The sequence below is a fragment of the Podarcis melisellensis genome (genome assembly GCF_964234715.1).
Source record: "Podarcis melisellensis genome assembly, chromosome: 10".
Lineage (NCBI taxonomy): Eukaryota > Metazoa > Chordata > Lepidosauria > Squamata > Lacertidae > Podarcis > Podarcis melisellensis.
Genome location: NC_138542.1, coordinates 70455251 through 70470890, shown reverse-complemented (window position 1 = coordinate 70470890; position 15640 = coordinate 70455251). Strand labels below are relative to the sequence as shown.

General features: G+C 43.0%; 1 protein-coding gene across 3 annotated transcripts in view; it reads left to right on the top strand.

Moving 5' to 3' along the window:
• The window catches only part of TASOR2 (transcription activation suppressor family member 2), a 64158-nt gene that overhangs the window by 2885 nt on the left and 45633 nt on the right, over positions 1-15640 (top strand). The window contains exon 2 of one of the 3 annotated variants that reach the window (XM_081926658.1): positions 11567-11642. The exons of the other annotated variants lie outside the window; for them this stretch is intronic. The gene's annotated coding sequence lies outside the window, so the exon portion shown is untranslated. The remainder of the gene's footprint in view (positions 1-11566; positions 11643-15640) is intronic. 3 annotated transcript variants of the gene reach the window in all.

Sequence of the window (15640 nt, the reverse complement as noted above, 5' to 3'; positions counted from 1 at the left end):
TTGCTTGTTCCACTGAACTCAGAAGCTTGGGATCGGACGGTGGAACAAGACAGTGTCTTCTCTGTGGTAGCTTCTGAGTTGTGGAATTCCTTTCCAACAGAGGTCTGCTTGGCAACTTCATCAGCCAGCTTTCTGCAAGTGCTGAAGGCTCGCTTCTTGTTTCAAACTATTTTTAAATATTGTATTTTCACTTTCAGTATTGTGTTTTAGTAGCCCGGTATTAGAAACTTGGATATGGAAGCTAAATGGCATTTTAAACCTAGCCTACGGTCGCCAAAGCCGAATGTCTAGGTCATGGGTAGGCAAACTAAGGCCCGGGGGCTGGATCCGGCCCAATTGCCTTCTAAATCTGGCCCATGGAAGTTCCAGGAATCAGTGTGTTTTTACATGAGTAGAATGTGTCCTTTTATTTAAAATGCATCTCTGGGTTATTTGTGGGGCATAGGAATTTGTTCATCCCCCCCAAAAAATATAGTCCAGCCCCCCACAAGGTCTGAGGGACAGTGGACCAGCCTCCTGCTGAAAAAGTTTGCTGACCCCTGGTCTAGGTGCTATTTTTTGAAAAAAGTTGAGCTTGTTATTTTTATTACTGTTAATTCATTTCATTTCATTTCTTTATATTTTAAGGGGGGGGGATCACCAATCAGAAGCCACACCTTGGTTTTGAACCAAGATAGCTTTTTACTATCTCGTTAGATAGTAAAATTCATGTTACATTGCTGTTTTAGGGGTTGTTTTTAAAAGTCTGGAACAGAGTAATCCATTTTGCATGACTTTCTATGGGAAAGTGTGCCTTGGTTTTGGAACGCTTTGGTTTTGGAATGACTTTCCGGAATGGATTAAGTTTGAGAACCACGGTACCACTGTACATTGTTTCTGTGCTTGAGAAATACAATAAAACTCAGGAAAGACTTTCTTACAGTGGAATGTTAGGCATGTTGTCTACTAGCAAGTAAGTCCTGTTGAGTTCAATGGGGCTTGTTGTTGTTGTTGTTTAGTCGTTTAGTCGTGTCTGACTCTTCGTGACTCCCTGGACCAGAGCACACCAGGCCCTCCTGTCTTCCACTGCCTCTCGCAGTTTGGTCAAATTCATGTTGGTCTCTTCGAGAACACTGTCCCACCATCTCGTCCTCTGTCATTGCCTTCTCCTTGTGCCCTCCATCTTTCCCAACATCAGGGTCTTTTCCAGGGAGTCTTCTCTTCTCATGAGGTGGCCAAAGTATTGGAGCCTCAGCTTCAGGATCTGTCCTTCCAGTGAGCACACAGGGCTGATTTCCTTCAGAATGGATCGGTTTGATTTTCTTGCAGTCCATGGGACTCTCAAGTGTCTCCTCCAGCACCAGAATTCAAAAGCATCCATTCTTTGGCGATCAGCCTTCTTTATGGTCCAGCTCTCCCTTCCATACATCACTACTGGGAAAACCATAGCTTGAACTATATGGACCTTTGTCGTCAAGGTGGTGTCTCTGCTTTTTAAGATGCTGTCTAGGTTTGTCATTGATTTTCTCCTAAGAAGCAGGCGTCTTTTAATTTCGTGGCTGCTGTCACCATCTGCAGTGATCATGGAGCCCTAGAAAGTAAAATCTCTCACTGCCTCCATTTCTTCCCCTTCTATTTGCCAGGAGGTGATGGGACCAGTGGCCATGATCTTCGTTTTTTTATGTTGAGCTTCAGACCATATTTTGCGCTCTCCTCTTTCACCCTCATTAAAAGGTTCTTTAATTCTTCCTCACTTTCTGCCATCAAGGTTGTGTCATCTGCATATCTGAGGTTGATATTTCTTCCGGCGATCTTATTTCCAGTGGGGCTTACTCCTAGGTAAATATGCATGGGATCACAGCCTTCTGAGTCTCTGCTGGTGACTGCTAAACCTCTGGCTATGGAAACAGCAGTGCTGTCTGTTACTTATTTTCTCTCTCTCCTTCCACCCTGGTCTATTTTAGTGTTTTATAGCTGTTTTAAAGATTACATTCCATTTTTACATTTTTGTTACCGTACACATTGCTCTGAGCATTCTGCATGGGGTTGGAATTCCAGCTCAGAACATTTTAGGAGGGGGAAAAAGAAATGAACAAACCTCGAAACTTGTTAGCCTTATTTTTCTCTTTTAACCGATATCCGAGCTGATTATTTGTGCTGAGTCGTTAGAAATTCAAAATGGGGTGTGTGTTTCAAGCCCATTAAAAGGCTCTTTGCGTTATTAGCAATGTTGCAAATACAGTGGTACCTCAGGTTACATACGCTTCAGGTTACATACGCTTCAGGTTAAGGACTCCGCTAACCCAGAAATAGTGCTTCAAGTTAAGAACTTTGCTTCAGGATGAGAACAGAAATCGTGCTCCGGCGGCGCGGCAGCAGCAGAAGGCCCCATTAGCTAAAGTGGTGCTTCAGGTTAAGAACAGTTTCAGGTTAAGTACGGACCTCCGGAACGAATTAAGTACTTAACCTGAGGTACCACTGTAAATTGTATACTTTGTTAGATTCAGGTGGTGTGTGCTAAGCTGATTTTTGCAACAGTAATTGAATTCCGTGCAAAGGAAAACTCAAATGTTCTTTTACATAGCTTCAAAGTATTACTTGCACAGAAAAATTGTGGGAGGTGGAAGAAGGTCAATTTACTAAAATGCAATAGAAAATGGTTGATCCAGTTTCTTTGGGCAGGTGTATTAGAGGCAGGAAAAGTGCTACAAAGAAATTGCAAGGAAATTTCCAAAACCTTCTAGAACTTTCAAGATGATACATACTCAACTGTTGATTTTTGTGTCAACCGCCAGCAGTTTGGAGTCCTTTGGACGTCGTGCAAAACCATGGTTTATTGTGACAATAATGATCCTCGCCTCCTCCAGAACCTATATTTTCTTTCCTCCTCTGGCACGCTCAGGAGAAGATTGGAAAATTTCACTTCCGATTCCAGTTAACCACGGTTTAGCGTGATACCTGCTTAGTCTTAGCTATGATTTGTGGCTTGTTTCGCACAGAAAAATAATAAAACAGAGAGGTTTCCAGGCCGGCCTCATTTATCTCCATGTCCGAAAAACTACCAGCTGGAAGATTTCTGTATCAGGCTGCTGAAAAGTTCCAGGAGTGCTTGCTTTCTCCCCTTTCTGTTTTTTTTTTTTTATAAAATTTTTATTAAGATTTTTGCATTACAAAATAGAAAAAGAAAAAAATACAAAATAAAAATTGTTAAAAACAATCAATCTTTCCATCAGATTATTTTTCATTTACTTGTTTCTTGGACCTCCTCATACCTCCCTTTTTTGTATTCCAATTCAGTATATTAGCTCAGCAGTTTCTTTCCCTCTTTATTCTACCCAGATCTTTAATCTTAAATTATTACAACCTTGAATTTTTACTTATAAAAAACCATTTTTTCATATTCTTTTAAACAATTACAGCTAGAAACCACTTAATTTCAATCCAACATCATTCTAAGATTCATTAATTTTACAATGTCTCTGTAGATAGTCTTTAAATTTCTCCCAGTCTTCTTCCACTGACTCTTCTCCCTGATCTCGGATCCTGCCATCTTTCTCCCCTTTCTGTGCAGCATTTAATAATAGTAATAATAATAATAATAATAATAATTTATACCCCACCCTCCCCAGCCAAGGCCAGGCTCAGGGCGGCTAACAAGTAATAATAAAAACAAGTTGAATGAATACAACTTAACTTAACTTACGGAGATTGCAGAGCAAGTTTGCTGCAACCTTGAGTCTGCACAGGGCGACCTTCCGGGTATTTGCAGCATCCCAGTGCAAGGTCCTTGAGCCATGTCCCGTGTGATGCTTAGCACAGCACAAGAACTTGACCTGCCAGTTTAACAGGGAAGCTAGCGTCTGTTCGTGGGAAAACGGGCGCTTTTCGGTGAGGTCCACCCCTCTTGCATTCTTTCCCTCTTCCCTCCCATCCCGTTTAATTCTTTTAGAAAACACAGCCCTTTAAAACAGCACGTTATTTATTTATTTTAAAAGATTTTTATTGATACAACAAGAAAAACGAAAAAACACACAAATACCAAATTACACACAGGAATAACCAAAGACACATAATTTTCTTAGCAAACAATAAAACATATATTGGTCTTAACACTAAAGACCCAACCTCCCGTCTATTCCATATTTCGATTTCATATTACTTCTTGCCAATACACACTTTTATCATAATTAAACTTCTTCTTAATAAATCTTAATTTCTGAGATCTACCTTGCAACGATTACTGAAGTTCCTCGAATGCTGCGACAGAATTTAAAACTACTATATTTATTTTTCAGATATTCTTTGGAAACCTCCCATTTTGAAGCAAATTCCTGTTTCGATTTATTCTTTATCTTTTCTGATAGACCATCTAATTTGGCATATTCTGTCAGCTTTTGGATCCAATCTTGTATAGAAGGAATTTCATTACTCTTCCATTTTGCTGCGATCAAAACTCTTGCTGCTGCCGTCGCATATAAAAAGATACCCTTCCCCTTTTGTGGAATATCCAAATCTGTTATTCCCGGGAGGTCGGCCCCTGTTTTTTTTATTGAAAGAGATCTTTAGCATTTTTTGCAGTTCTGCATGGATACTCTCCCAGAATACCTGTATTTTCCTACATATCCACCACATATGGTAGAAAGTTCCTGAGTCTCCACATTTCCAACAATTACATGACACATTTTTATACATTTTTGAAAGTTTCCATGGTGTTAGATACCATCAATGTAAAACAGCACGTTATTTAACCGCAGTTAACGTAACGGCACTCTGGTCTCTCTTCCAAATATGTACCATCTAAAAATCATTTTCTATCTAATTGCATTGATAAAAAAATAGCAAGAGGAAATTTTACTGGGGAACAGAGGGGGTGAATGCAGAAAGAAGTGACACGAAGGGATATATCAAAAAAGTACAGTCAAAATTTGGCTCCCGGACGCCTCAATTTTGGAACGTTTCGGCTTCGGGACACCAAAAACTGGGAAGTAACTGCTCCGGTTTTTGAACGATTTTCGGAAGCCAAACACCTTCCGGGGAGTTTTTTTGCTTTTTCCTCCATTGACTTTGCAATCCTCGGTTGTCGAACATTTCGTAAGTCGAGGGGTCTTCCGGAACGGATTACGTCCGACAACTGAGGTTTGACTGTACAGTGGTACCTTGGTTCTCGAACTTAATCCAATTGACTCCGAAAAGCGTTCGAAAACCAAGGTGCCGCTTCCAATTGGCTGCAGGATCTTCCTGCACTCAAGTGGAAGTCGCATTGGACGTTAGGCTTCCGAAAAACGTTTGCAAACCGGAACACTTACCTCCAAGGTTTGTGATGTTTGTGAGCCCATTTGTTTGACAACTAAGCCGTTCGAGAACCCAGGTACCACTGTATTTTGAAAATCATATCAAATATATAAGTCTACAAAAGTTATTCTCGGAAGGGGTCATTTAACATGGATCTGATCAGATTATTCAAAGTTACTTCTAAAGAGGAGGTGTTGACTATTTCATTATCAACGCATCTGAATGGAGTGCGCACTGATGATGGACTAGATGGGCCATTGACCGTTGTCCAGAGGATCCTTTTGTGTTCTTCGGAGCGATGAATTTTGATTCCAGAATCACCATGGTCTTGTTTGGTCAATGGAATATTCATTATCATCATCACACATTCTGTGCAATTTTTTCACTTCACCGTCACTGATACTAATTGGCCGGTCTTGATTATAAAAAAGAGGAGTGGCGAATCGTGGAGCTCCCATGGGAATATTCCAGCATGAGTACTGTCACCCATCACTTCCACATTTCAAACACTGTCAGTGTAAATCTGCTTTCATAATAATAATGATAATAATAATAATAATAATAATTTATTTATACCCCACCCATATGGCTGGGCTTCCCCAGCCACTCTGGGCGGCTTCCAACAAAATATTAAAATACAGTACAGTGGTACCTCAGGTTAAGAACTTAATTCATTCTGGAGGGCTGTTCTTAACCTGAAACTGTTCTTGACCTGAAGCACCACTTTAGCTAATGGGGCCTCCCGCTGCCGCTGCTCTGCCGGAGCACGATTTCTGTTCTCATCCTGAAGCAAAGTTCTTAACCTGAGGTAATATTTCTGGGTTAGTAACCTGAAGCGTCTGTAACCTGAAGTGTATGTAACCCGAGGTACCACTGTAATGCATCAGACATTAAAAGCTTCCCTAAACAGGGCTGCCTTCACATGTCTTCTAAAAGTCTGGTAGTTGTTGTTCTCTTTGACATCTGGTGGGAGAGCATACCACAGGGCGGGTGCCACCACCAAGAAGGCCCCCTGCCTGGTTCCCTGTAACTTGGCTTTTCACAGCGAGGGAACCGCCAGAAGGCCCTCGGCGCTGGACCTCAGTGTCCAGGCTGAACGATGGGGGTGGAGACACTCCTTCAGGTCTACTGGGCCGAGGCCATTTAGGGTTTTCAAGGTCAGCACCAACACTTTGAATTGTGCTCGGAAACGTCCTGGGAGCCAATGCAGATCTTTCAGGACCGGTGTTGTGTGGTCCCGGCATCCGCTCCCAGTCACCAGTCTAGCTGCCGCATTCTGGGTTAATTAAGACTTTGTGGCCCCATTTGGTTTCAGGTACCCTGCAGAGGATGTAAACAGGGCAGCGAGCGAAGTTCTTCTGTTTGTTGTTTCCTTCCTAATGGGCTGAGCGCGGCCTGTAAGCAACAGTTCTAATTGGCATCTGGCGATGGAAATTAATTTGTGGATTCATTATAAGCGCAGTGTGTTTGTGGGTGTAATAACATAGCTTGTGAAGTTGTGGTCCTGGGAGATGTAAAACGGAATGGAGGTGCCCCTTGGGTTTTTTGGGCTATTTTTTTTTTTACATTGAGACATCACTAAGGCTCCCTTGGTTACTTCTTTTACATCCTGCTTTTAAATTCCACTGAAATGTGTGGACTGAAACTAGCTCCCTGCCTGAAGGACCTCTGGCTTAAGTTGCTGTTGTTGAAACCCGAAATCCACAATATTTACTGTGCTCCAGCTACGATTTCGAAGGCATTGGCACAATGCGTGTCCCAAACATGACACATTCCTTTTTTATATATATAATTTTTTAACATATCATTTTCAACAGTGATTAAACATACTTTTACATCATATTCAAATTTTTGACATCCATCAATCCTGTCTGAAAATTTTCCAATCTAATCTCTCAGTATGCATTTCTTATTCTCCCCATTACATTTCAAACTCATAACCAATATCTCTTATCTTTTTCTACTTTGTAACACTTTGTATATTTCTCCTTACAAAACTTCTTGTAATCCTACTAGCGTAATTTGTTGATTACACACACACAATGTTGCAATACATATATGAACTTTTTACATATTGATACATATATATTATATTCGTAAATTCACATTTTCACATTTCAACGTTTATCCATTTCTTATTCCTTTCCCTGTGTCCTCCCTCCACCCGTGCGTGACTTCCTTGTTACTATTTCGTAACTTTATTATTGAGATTGTTGTTTTGTATCTTAATAATTAAACATTCAATCTTATATATCTGCTTAGCTTAACTTAACTTTGTGAAATCAGTCTATACGTATCAATAAATTCTTGTTGGAGCATGTATTCTTCTACACATTTCCATTCCTCTTTGAGATTTTGATCAGATTGCATTCTTATTGTTGCCGTCATTTTTGCTAATTCAATCATTTCCCAAAAATTATTTTGCCAATCTTTCAGTGTTGGTACTTAATTCTTTTTTTTTTAAATGAGTTTATTTTATTGTTGCTTGGTTGGTGGGTGAGATGACCTTTTTGTCTGTTTTTGTATATGTGTGTGTGTGTGTGTGTGTAGATAGGTTAATTGTTGTTGTTGTTTAGTCGTGTCCGACTCTTCGTGACCCCCTGGACCAGAGCACGCCAGGCACTCCAGTCTTCCACTGCCTCCCGCAGTTTGGTCAAACTCATGCTGGTAGCTTCGAGAACACTGTCCAACCATCTCGTCCTCTGTCGTCCCCTTCTCCTTGTGCCCTCCATCTTTCCCAACATCAGGGTCTTTTCCAGGGAGACTTCTCATGAAGTGGCCAAAGTCTTGGAGCCTCAGCTTCAGGATCTGTCCTTCCAGTGAGCACTCAGGGTTTTCCCAGTAGTGATGTATGGAAGTGAGAGCTGGACCATAAAGAAGGCTGATCGCCGAAGAATGGATGCTTTTGAATTCTGGTGCTGGAGGAGACTCTTGAGAGTCCCATAGACTGCAAGAAGACCCAACCTCTCCATTTTTAAGGAAATCAGCCCTGAGTTTTTACTGGAAGGACAGATCCTGAAGCTGAGACTCCAATACTTTGGCCACCTCATGAGAAGAGAAGACTCCCTGAAAGAAACCCTGATGTTGGGAAAGATGGAGGGCACAAGGAGAAGATGGTTGGACAGTGTTGTCGAAGCTACCAGCATGAGTTTGACCAAACTGCAGGAGGCAGTGGAAGACAGGAGTGCCTGGCGTGCTCTGGTCCAGGGGGTCATGAAGAGTCGGACATGACTAAACAACTAAACAACAACAACAACTTTATTTACATATAATACACGCGGAGCATTCTGACTTAGCTCCTTCCTCTTTCTCATCAAAGAAACAAAGGACAATCGTCCTACATTCCGGAACACAGTAACACAAACATCCTGTCTCCGTCACTTCCCACACTGTGGAATGAAAACATACACCGTCATGTGATAGACGACAATGCCATGACTGCAAACACGGAGCAAGAATCCTAACATGGTCTACCCTGGCCGCTGGTGGCTCTCGAGAGTTTCCAGCAGAAGTCTTCCTTCCACCCTACTGGGAGATGTCAGCAACTGAAGCTGGGAATTTTCTGCAAGCCAGGCATGTGCTTCAAGTTATGGGCACTGAGGAACTCTGAGGCCACCAGGAGGGGAAGGGCCATGGCTCGGGGCAGAACATCTGTTTGCATGCAGAACGTCCCGGGTTGAATTCTCGGCATCTCCAGGTAGGGCTTGGGGTGGGGCAGCCCTGTTTGAAATCCTGGAGGGATCTTACTAATGTAGACCAGGCACCCCCAACCTGCGGCCCTCCAGAAGTTTTGGCCTACAACTCCCATGATCCCTAGCTAGCAGGGCCAGTGGTCAGGGATGATGGGAATTGTAGTCCAAAACATCTGGAGGGCCGAAGTTTGGGGATATGTGACGTAGATAATATTGATTGATGGACCCCATTTCTTTGACATTGTCTGAAACAAGTTCTGGAACAAGGTTCTTCGTGTTTTCACCCGCAGCAGTAAAAGACCTCGCCAGTTCCTTACTGTTGTGTGTCATCTACTTAGCTGTTGCTAGAAAGGTTTCTTGAAACTGATTTTCTGCGAAATCAGATAACTCTGTGGCAAGCACGTGCTCCCTAACCGAAGTCCCTTGTTATCTGAAGCTGTCAGATAATATCAAGAGATACCGGCGGATGCTAATCTACTATATTATTGCTATTACAGTTGTACCTTGGAAGTCGAACGGAATCCATTCTGGAAGCCCGTTCGACTTCCAAAAATGTTCGAAAATCAAATCGCGGCTTCTGATTGGCTGCAGGAAGCTCCTCCAGCCAATCAGAAGCCGCGGAAGCCTGTCGGACATTCAGGTTCCAAAAGAATGTTTGCAAACCGGAACAATCACTTCCGGGTTTGCATCGTTTGGGAGCCAAAATGTCATTAGTTCCAGGGTGTTCGACAACCAAGGTACTACTGTATTATTATTTATTAGATTTATACCCATAGATCTTCGGTAAAAATACCATAAGTGCCTAGCCCCCAATAATATACATATTTCTTTAAAGGTAAAGGGGACCCCTGACCATTAGGTCCAGTCGTGGCCGACTCTGGGGTTGCGGCGCTCATCTCGCTTTACTGGCTGAGGGAGCCGGCGTACCGCTTCTGGGTCATGTGGCCAGCATGACTAAGCCGCTTCTGGCGAACCAGAGCAGCACACGGAAACACCGTTTACCTTCCCGCTGGAGCAGTACCTATTTATCTACTTGCACTTTGCCGTGCTTTTGAGCTGCTAGGTTGGCAGGAGCAGGGACCGAGCAACGGGAGCTCACCCCATCGCGGGGATTTGAACCGCCGACCTTCTGATTGGCAAGTCCTAGGCTCTGTGGTTTAACCCACAGCGCCACCTGCATCCCAACATATTTCTTTACTTACTATTAAATTTCATAGAATTATTATAGAGTTGGAAGGGACCCCGTGGGTCATCTATTCCAACCCCTTGCAACATAAGAATCTCAACTCAAGCATCCATGACAGAGGGCCGTCCACCTCTGCTTAAAAACCTCCAAGGAAGGAGCGTCTGCCATCTTCCGAGGGAGTCCGTTCCACTGTCACTTACCGTCAGAAAGTTCTTCCTGATGTTGAGTCGGAATCTCCTTCCTTGTAACCTGAAGCCATGGGTTCGAGTCTTCCCCTCTGGAGCAGGAGAAAACGAGCTTGCTCCATTGAGATATTTGAAGATGGGTATCTCCCTCCTCTTCAGGCTAAACATGCCCAGCGCTCTCAACCGTTTTTCATCTAAGGAGGTAAAGGTAGCATGCCGAGGTCCTTTATTCCTCACGACGACCCTGTGAGGTTGGTCAGGCTGGGAGGCAGTGTCAGACCCAAGGCAACTCGGTGAGCTTAACGGCCGAGTGGGGATTTGAACCCTGATCTCTCAGATCCTAGTCTTTCACTCTAACCACAACACCTCATTGACTCACAATGGAGGCATTGAAGATGAGTGTGGTTTTGCACATGTCTTTTATACCTTAACCCAGAGGTTCATGAAAGTTTGGCTCTCTGGCAGCTTGGTATGTTTGCAGAATTATACCAACAGAGCAAAATGGGCAGCATCTAAAACATTAGATGCTTTATAACTGCATACATATCTATCAATCAATCAATCAATCTTTATTATGGTCCAGAGACCCAACAAATTGTTAGAAACCAATGCACAATTCAGACAGCCTACCTCCAGTTTAAACAAGCATACGATATACTATACGCTATACGATAACTTTATTGTCATTGTCCCATACAGAACAATGAAATTGAAAACATTCAACAAAACAAAAGAAAAACATTCAAAACCCCCTAAAAACTCTGAAACCCCATTTTAAAATACAATATACTATAGAGACTCCTTATGCTGCATTTAGAACCAGAATTGCATTTGTGTAGAACCTGTTTCTCAGGCAGCTAGTCCTGGTCTTTATAACTCGATACCTTCTTCCAGAAGGCAGAAGCTGAAAGAGATCATTTCCGGGGTGCGCACTATCCTGCGCTATCTCTGCAGCTTTCTTATGGTACCTGGAAGCATAGATTTGATTCAAGGTGGGAAGAGTTCACCCAATTATTCTCTTTGCAGTCTTTACAACCCTGGACAGCACTGTTTTTCTCCTGACCGTGTAGTTCCCAAACCACAGACGCAGACCATAAGTTAATACACTCTCCACGGTACAATGGTAAAATGCCATCAACAGGTCCTTTGAGAGATTGTTTTTCCAGAGGATTCTCAGAAAATACAACCTCTGCTGTGCTCTCTTCATCAGGTCTTTGCTGTTTTCTCCCCAGGTTAGGTCATCTCTCAACTCCATTCCCAGAAATCGAAACACCAGGACCTGTTCCACGCACTTCCACTCAATAATAAGTGGGTGAATATTCAGTTTACATTTCCTAAAGTCCACAGTAATCTCTTCTTTTTCTTTAAGTTAAGGATTAAGTTGTTTTTGCTGCACCAACTGCTCAACATCCTTCCTATAGATCGCCTCCCCCTCTCCAGCCGTGATTAAACCAACCACCGTTGTATCATCTGCAAACTTAATAATCTCATTACTGGGGTATTTTGTTCAGACTTAAAAGATAGGGATCATTGGTTCTTGCAACCACCGATAAAAACTTTGCCGCTGCTAATGTTCTGGCGTTTGTCCGGTCTTCCAATAGGAACCTGACATAGTGATCCTCTGATTTTCCCGGGAAAGGTATCAGCAAGGGTAGTATCAGTTCATCCCTGGCTTGCTTGTATTTCGCACAGTGCAGCAAAATATGTTTTATGGAATCGATGTCTTGAGCACATGAGCAAAGTCTGTCCTGGCAAGGAGCTCCTCTCAACCTGCCATCCGACACTGCAGAAGGAAAGACGTTTAGTCTGGCTTTGGTGAAAAACCTTCGATAATTTGGTACTGTCAGGTTTTTAATGTAAGGTGTTGACTTAAAGACATGCCCATGTTGTACTCCTACTGCCAGCGGACTACAGTGGTGCCTCGCAAGACGAAATTAATCCGTTCCGTGTGGCTCTTCGTATAGCGGTTTTTTCGTCTTGCGAAGCAAGCCCATTGACAGCTTAGCGGATTAGCGCTACAGCTGTCAAGCGGCTTCCAGCGATCAGCTGTTAAGCGGCTTATCAGCGGAACAGCTGATAAGCGGCTTAGCGGCTTAAGAAAAGGGTGAAAAAAGCCAGAAAAAACCACGGGGGGGGGTGCAAGATTTTTTTCGTCTTGCGAAGCAACCCCATAGGGGAATTCGTTTTACGAAGCGCCTCCAAAACGGAAAACCCTTTCGTCTAGCGGGTTTTTCGTCTTGCGAGGTGTTCGTCTTGCGGGGCACCACTGTACAAACTGCGCGTGATCGAGATCGCAAGTCACTGTGTGCATTATCCCATAAAATTTGCTTTAACGTCTTTAGGGCGGCTTCATAACCCAGGTAATAAAGTTGGGGTGTGTGTGACAGACCAATAGAGATGGCTTTTCTAGCCAAGGTTTTCTGCCATTTGCAGACAAACACCTCATTGGTCTGGTGTTGGTACAAATCCTTCCCTGGATTAAACACTGAAATCCTGAGACAATGTTTTAGGGCAGCCCACCACGCTTTAGTTGAAATTGGGCATTCGCCAGCTTCTAACAGAAGTATGGAGTTGGGGACACAGTTGGGTACCTGCAGCAGAGATCGTAGAAATTTTGCCTGAAAGCCATCTAGCTTAGGCAGGTCCCCATTACGCCAGACATTTGCAGCGTACAGGAGTTGGGAAACGGATATATACCGTGTTTTTCGCTCTATAAGACACACCAGACCACAAGACGCATCTAGTTTTTGGAGGTGGAAAACAAGAAAAAAAATATTCTGAATCTCAGAAGCCAGAACAGCAAGAGGGATCGTTGTGCAGTGAAAGCAGCAATCCCTCTTGCTGTTCTGGCTTCTGGGATAGCTGCACATAAGACGCGCACACATTTCCCCTTACTTTTTAGGAGGGAAAAAGTGAGTCTTATAGAGCAAAAAATACGGTATATATATTTGCAAAGTTAGGAGCTACTAGTAAACATTGAATTTAAGGTTAAAAATCCTGAGATGGTTGCTTTAAAAAGCACGTTGTGCTGTCTAAAATTAATATGCTTCTGTCTCTGGTACGGAGCTTGCGTGGTTGCTGGAACACAATAGTTTCACTTTTATTTCTGCTTAAATCAGTTTCACTTTTCACTGAAATCAACGGCTGCCGTATAGAAACACCAAGCACATTTCCCTCCCGTTTGTTAACACTGAATGTTTTTTTTGGTTGTGGTTTTTCTTTTGTGTAAAACCTGAATACAGTGTGCCGCTTTCAGTCCAGCCCTCTGACAACGCTCGTCGCATATAGCTGTCAACTTTTCCCTTTTCTTGGAAGGAATCCTATTCGGAATAAGGGAATTTCCCTTTAAAAAAGGGAAACAACAGCTATGCCGTGGCATTTCACACTGGTTTTTCTCTCCTTCCTTTCAAATCTGCAAAGGGCAGAGAGATAAATTGATAATCCCAAAGCATATAAACTGATCATCATTTTGGAATTTAAATTCATTTAATTTGGAGTCACTTTTAGCTCAAGTTTTTTGTCCTCCTTGATAATGCACTTGTGGTTTTTAAAGAGTCAGGGGCGAGGAGGAAGGTTGCTAAGTTTGCTGATGATACTAAAATATAAAAACAAAATTAAAAATGTGTGCAAACAGTGTTGGCAACTGGCCTCCTATCAGGGCACTCAGTATTTTAATGCTGGCTCTAAATGTGTGTTAATGTATTTGTAAACTATTGCTTTTATCTAATGTGTTGGCATTTTAAAATGATGTTTATAAAATACTGCCAGCCGCCTTGAATCCGAACTTTGGCAGAAAGGTGGGATAGGGAAACACTGAATGAACGAATAAATCAATTTCTGTACTTTTCATGTGGAACATACTAAAGGTTTGTTTAAGGATTGTGCAGATTCATGAAGGACTGTCCTATATGCATTAAAATGGTCAGAGAAATCTCTGATGTCAAAAGCAAGTTGACCTAATTCGCCACACCTTCAAAACGTATATATTTGTAAAATCAGCAGTTTACAAAACATGTATTGCAAAGTGAAATTACATATTGCTAAAATGCACGTCAAGTTTAGATGTCTGGGCAGGCTTGCCTGAGCGTAAAACTTGCCAAAAGCAGTATAGTGAAGTTGAATACCCTTAATATCAAGTGGCAGGGAGTTCCAAAGTTCAGGCACTACCACACTGAAGGAGCGATTCCTTGCAAGTGTGGAACAGACATTGTGTGGCGCTTTCACTTCCTGCTTTTTGTTACTCTTTCGCTCTCTCGAGAAATCCTGCGGCAGAGTCCTTCCTGGACAATAGCGCCTTTGACTTGAACTTTTCTTTTTTTGAAATGCTTCCCCACTTCCTGCTTGCAGAAAATTAGTATATCGGAGAACTGGGCCTGTGAAGATATTAACTCCCAGATCTGCAAACAAGGGCTTTCTGTTTTTTCCAAACTGAAGTCTAAATTTATTTCGCCCCGGAAGCACGGCTGTGTGATAAGTTAATATACCGGTGAACCAAAGGTGGAGATTTAACAGCTTCTCAGAGGGTAGCTCAGCTGAACATACTTTGCCGATAATTTGCAGGCACGTGTTTCCAACTTTGTGCTCTCCCGATAAGAAATAAATGATGATAAACCCTCCCACAAATCAGCAAGCTATTTCAGATTCACCGGTACCCTCCCACTTAGAGCTCAGCTAATTACGCAGAGCCTGTTAACGACCCAGGAGGAACCTCCAAGGGCTAGATAATCAGAGAGGGAAGGTAAACGAAGAACTGGAAAGGTCGTCTTTCTTCTCCCACCAGTGGGGGAAAAAGTGGGGGGGGAAGAGTTTTTGTTTTTATTTCCTGGTGGCATTTATGTGGTTAAAGGTAAAGGGACCCCTGACCATTAGGTCCAGTCGTGGCCGACTGTGGGGTTGCGGCGCTCATCTCGCTTTATTGGCCGAGGGAGCCAGCGAACAGCTTCCGGGTCGTGTGGCCAGCAAGACCAAGCTGCTTCTGGCGAACCAAAGCAGCGCATGGAAACGCCATTTATCTTCCCGCCGGAGCGGTACCTATTTATCTACTTGCACTGGCGTGCTTTCGAACTGCTAGGTTGGCAGGAGCAGGGACCGAGCAACGGGAGCTCACCCCGTCGCGGGGATTCGAACCACCGACCTTCTAATCGGCAAGCCCTAGGCTCTGTGGTTCAACCCACAGCGCCATCCGCATACCTGTTTATGTGGTTGGTTCCCCCTAAATAGCTTTCCTCCGTATTAAAAAGGAAGGGTGCATTTTTAATTTAAAGAAGACAATCTTTTTGCTTGCTTGCACTCCCTCCCTCCCTCCC